The sequence below is a fragment of the Nicotiana tomentosiformis genome, chromosome 6 (genome assembly GCF_000390325.3).
Source record: "Nicotiana tomentosiformis chromosome 6, ASM39032v3, whole genome shotgun sequence".
NCBI lineage: Eukaryota > Viridiplantae > Streptophyta > Magnoliopsida > Solanales > Solanaceae > Nicotiana > Nicotiana tomentosiformis.
The window spans coordinates 29,265,284-29,271,283 of NC_090817.1; positions in this window are offsets into that span (position 1 = coordinate 29,265,284).

Sequence of the window (6,000 nt, forward strand, 5' to 3'; positions counted from 1 at the left end):
GAAAATTGATGAGCAGAATAGCACTTGTGGTATCTTTTAAAGATTGATGTTAAATTTCTAAAGGCTTTAACATATAAAAGGTTGTTTATTTAAATTTTGTTCAAATGGTTTAGATTTTTTTATTTTATGATTTGATAAAAATAGATCATTTGAGGCTACTATGCTATAAATCTATTTTTGAAGTATCAAATATTTTGGGAGTTACTTATGTTCAGCGAGATTGACTTCAGATATATTGTGTTCGTCGTCATAAAACTACATATGTCGGTGTAGGCATAGATGGCCACTTTGTGGTATAGACTACGGCAGAGTGATCTCCCTCGAGAGGGTACTATTTTATGCTATTATTAGCATTGCTGAGTCGATTCGTACGGCACTATGATGAGACGACCTGAGCAAGTAGGGTATATGATACTTGTCGCTAGGTACATAACCTAGTTGACCTTCTTATGTCGGTGATGGTATAGTACTCCCGATGAAAGGTAAGGATGATTCTCTTATGTTTAGGCCTAAGGAGCCAAAGTGATTTCAATGACTTAAAGCAAATGGAATGATTTTATATGATTTTATCCAAAATCTTGGGTTGATATAAATATTTTAAAAGTTTATATTGTAGGTTATATTTCACTTGGATTTTATTTAAAACGACAAGGATCATGAATTGATAAAAAAATTTATCATTTTATATCAAATATTGATGCATTAGTTTTATAAAGTTTGTCCCAAGAACTTAAGTTAGAGAGAGTCTATGACACTTATTGAGTACCGTTGTGGTGTACTCAGCCCTTCGGGCCCCCCTCCAGGGTCCCGCTTACTTTATATGTTTCAGGATGAGGTATGATACGTGGCATGAGGTCAAGGCTAGGATGACTCTCTTCCTGAGGTATATGGTGAGGCACCACTCCTATTTCGTGGTAGCTATCGTGTTATTTTCTTAATTTATGCTAGTCGGGTTTTAGCCCAAGTGTTTAATTCTATTCTTTAGAGGCTCCATAGATAGTTATTAAAAGTTGTAGTAATGGGGTTGTACACGATATACATGAAAATATATTTATTTTACTTAGTCCCATTGTTATTATCATCGAAGGCGTCATGTGTGATTTTGAAATTGAAAAATATATTATCATTTAACTTGAAAATGTATATGATTTTCAAGGAGCTTCCGCAGTTAAATTGGTTTTCATACAAATGATTTGGGTGCATCACATGGTTTGGTTCACTCAGGTCGGGTAGTGTGCCGGGTGCCGGTCACGTGGTTTTGGATCGTGACAGTACATTTGACTTGGCATGTCATATTAAATTTTATTTTCTAATAATAAAACACATTTAACCCATGACCTTTATACTGATCTAACCCCCTTAAGGTTCAGAACCTCTTTATTTAAGGACGATTAAAAAATTATAACTAATAAAAGTTAACAATATATCTAGTTACTTTTTAAAATTTATCAATTTATTAAACTTCAAAAACTTTTGAAATTTTACTTAACAAAAATCAATTCAATCTATAGTAAAATACTCAGACTCTATTTTATTGATTAATTTGAACAAATTAACAGGCGTTAATATATTTATTATAATAAACTAATTATTTCAAACAATAGTAATATAATAAAATAGAACTATAAACTAATGTAAATTAATAATTTTAGTAATATAAGAATTCTAGAACTATACAATAATAACAACTACAACAACAACAACAACATTAAACTAGTGCAATTTCATATGTGGGGTCTGGAGAGGGTAGTATGTATGCAGGCCTTACTTCTAACTTGTAAAGATAGAGAAGTTATTTCTAATAGACCATCGGCTTAAGGAATAGTGAAAATAAAGCAACAAACAATAGTAACAATAATATAATAATAGAAACCAGGAATAATAAAATACAAGAATAGTACTAGTACTACTGGTACGCCTAGGATAAACTCCCGGCTACTTGTCAACCTTCAACCCTAATCCTCGACCTCCACACCTTCCTATCATGGGCATGTCCTCGGTAAGCTGAAACAATGACATGTCCTACCTAATCACATCTCCCCATTACTTCTTTGGCTTATCCCTACCCTTCTTAAAACTCTTCATGGTCAACCTCCCGCACCTCCTGACTGGGGCATTTATGTCTCTCCTTTTTACATGTCGAGCTATCTCAGCCTCGATTTCCGCAACTCGTCCTCCACAGAGGCCACTCCCACCTTGTCCCTAATAACTTCATTCCTAACCTTGTCTTTCATGGTATGCCCATACATCCATCTCAACATCCTCATTTCAGTTACTTTCATCTTTTGGACATGTGACTTCTTGACGGGCCAACACTCAGCCCCATATAATATAGTTAGTCTAACCACCATTCTGTAGATTTTTCCCTTAAGTCTTGGTGGCACATTCTTATCATACAAGACCCCAAAAGTGAATCTCCATTTCATCAACCCATATAATGACTCGACAGGTCGTTTTGAGAATTAATGTCCCGATCGGCATGCATAAGACCTCGAGAAGCATTTCGGCAAAATTGAAAAGTTGAAGTGTTTGGAAGGTTGAGGGGTTTGACCGAGAGTTGACTTTGGTGATATCGGAATCGGAATGCGATTTCGAGAGTTGGAATCATTCCGGGTTGATTTGATGTGTTTCGGCATGGGTTTTAGAAGTTGAAATATTCAATATTTCATAAGTTTGATTCATGGTGTGATTCATAGTTCCGACGTTATTTGATGTGATTTGAGACCTCGAGTGGGTCCGTATTAGGTTATGGAACTTGTTGGTATGCTTGGACGGGGTCTCGGGGACCCCGGATGTGTTTCAGATGATTTTCATGCTTGTGATCAGGTCTGATTCTGGTGCTTCGCACCTGCGACATCGTGGAGCGCAGGTGAGGCTCCGCTTCTGCGTGAGCCTGGCCGCTTCTGCGATCATTGTGGCTTGGGGAGGCTCTCTTCTGTAAAGTTTGGGCACGCAGGTGCGATGGTCGCTTTTGCGGCCCAGTGATTGCAAATGCAAAGATGTCCGCTTCTGCGGCTGCTTGTGCGCTTATGTAGAGTCGCAGGTGGGGCTTACTTTTGCGCAGGTGTGGCAACTGGGCTGGCCAGTTGAGTTCACAAATGCGAACGTTTTCTCGCAAATGCGAGAGCGCAGATGCGCTTCCTTGTGCGCAAATGCGGAAGTTCTGGGCAGAATCATATAAGTTGAGGGTTTAGCCATTTTCACCATATTTTGAGTTATAGATCTCGATTTTGAGAGATGTTTCGTGGGTGTTTCAAGCCAATCATTGGGGTAAGTGTTCTTCACCTAGAATTTATTATATTTTGTGATCCCATCTTTATTTTTATCTTATAATTAGTGTTTTGAGTTGAGAAAAATGGAAATATTTGAAGAAATCTTTCAAAATGTAAAATGATGATTAGAAGGACGACTTGATGTCGGAAATTTATAATTTTGGTATGATTAAACTCATATCAGAATGGGTGTTCGGGTTTTATAAATTTTATCGGGTTTCGAGGTGCGGGCTCGGGGGGGTTGACTTTTGGGTTAATTTTTAGTTTTAATTAAAGATCGAAGCTTTATTATCCAGAATTATTTTCTATGAGGTTCATTTATGGATTGAAGTTATTTTGGCTAGATTTGAGCCGTCCGAGGGTTGTTTCACTTGAGAGGGCCATTTTAGAGTATCGGTCTTTCTCCTTTGAGGTAAGTATCTTGCTTAACTTTGTGTGGGGGAACTACCCCTTAGGATTTGAGTCTTTGGTGCTAATTGTGTCATGTGAAGTCCGTGTACGCGAGGTGACGAGTACGTGTTCGGGCTTATTTGTGGAAAGTTGACCTTTTAGGGCTCTTAGGTTCTTATGTTCATTAGATATGGAGTTGTTTTGTTATGATAAATCTCCTATTTACTAATTTCACCTCTACGTATCTTAATTGAAATTAATTGCTTTATGTTCCACCCTTATTGCCTATTTGACTCTTGTGTGCCTTAACTGAAGTTGATGCATCTTCGATTGCCATGCTATCCTTTCCTAATTGTTTATCCTTAATTGAAATTATTATCCTTACTGTAGTTGTCTATTCTTATTTGAGGTTATGATTATCTTTTCCATTGTTTATCCTTAGTTGAATTTGTTGTATCTCTTCGTAATTGCTCAACCCTAAATAAAGTTTAGTTATCCTTTATCGTAGTTGCCTCATCCTTATTTGGAATTATTGACTCATGTTATCTCCCTTGTTGTCGAATTGTACTTTTGTGGAATCATTTGTTACATATTATTTCTCCTTTGTTGAGCTATTCTTATTGAGACTAGTATTCCCTATTATGTTTATTCTTTGTGAGCTCGTTGTACCGCTTCTTTGTCATCCAAAGCTCTTGAGTTGATTTACTTGTCGTATTCTCGTGTTATTGTTGTTGTTGCTATTGTACTCAATTTGTTGAGCCAAGGGCTATGCGCGGTTGTGGTATTGACACTGTTTAGAGGAAATGTTATGGGATATGGGCATATTTTGTGAAAGTCATTCTATTGTGGCGTTGTGTTTTTGGAACGTGATATTGATGGGAGGTTTTGTTCGGGTGTTTGCATGAGGTTTCTGTCGTGCTATTGTTACTATTGATGATGCACATGCGGCGTGATAAGGCGGGCTATATCTGTGTGTTTGCGCATATGGCAAGACAAGGTGGGAACATTTATATGCGCATGCGGTGAGATAAGGTGGGCATTTACTTATTTATTGCGCACGTGGCGAGATAAGGTGGGCTATGTCGGGGATTGATTTGTGATGACTTGCTATGGCCTGGGTGCATTGTTGTTGTTGTTGATATTTGTGTGGTAGCGTGCCTAAATTGTGTGAGTTCTAACTTGTGAAAATTGTGGGGATCGTTTCTTATGTGCCGTTCATTTTTCTCTACTCTTATTCGTTGGCCCGAACTGTGATAGAACACTTGCACAAGCATACACGTACTTTATCACCATATCAGTTTAAGAAAATGAGCACTGATGTTACTGACCATTTATGCGTACTCTGTCTACTTATCTCCTATGTGAGAATTGTTCTATTTGCACGTGAGTCATCTGTACAGTTATTAGTTGTAATGAGAGCACAAGATGCCAAGTGATCAGGGTTCACGAATTGGGACCCGTGAATTGTGAGTTTTGAGATTTGGTACCTCATGGAGATTATTCGATAAACTTGTGTGAGAGCGGTTATTCTTACTGAGTTGCTACTTGCTTTTCCCTTATTTGGTTCCACCGGATTTAAACTGTGTCCAGCTTACTCTACTGTGTTATTACTTGTGGTGTCCCACTGCTAATTGTTGCTTCTATTTCCTATTGCAAGCACTGAATTATTGTTGTCATTATGCGTAGTTCTTTTGAGATATAGTAATCTGTTAGTTCTATACATATACTTGTTCAGGTTATCTAGTCCAATAGGTATCTTGATTGTCCCTCATCACTACCCCACTGAAGTTAGTCTTGATACTTACTGGGTACCGCTGTGGTGTACTCACACTACGCTTCTGCATATTTTTGTGCAGATCAAAATAATTCGGAGTCAGTCGATCGCTAGCTAACTGTATGGATCTTGCTATGGAGACTCAAGGTAAACCTGTTGTTTCATTCACAGGCCTCAGAGTCACCTTTTGTTATTGTACTTGCATTGTTTTATCTCTATTTCGAAATAATTGTATTTATAGGTTTTTGTAGCAAACTCAGTAGAGCTTATGACTTGTACTGCAGGTTTTGGGAATTGTAATTGTGTATAAGATTTTTATCTGATATTCTTCGTTGATGGTTGATTTCTTATATTAATCCAGTAAGTGTTAGCCTTACCTACTCTTAGAGAATAGGTGCCTTCACGACATCCTACAGAGGGAAACTGGGGTCGTGACAACCCCACTATAATATGATGAGTAACATCCTCGTCAATCTCCCCGTTTCCTTGGATTACATACCCATGATATTGGAAACTATCTCTTTTGGGGATGATTTGAGTATCAATCTTCACTTCCACTTCTGC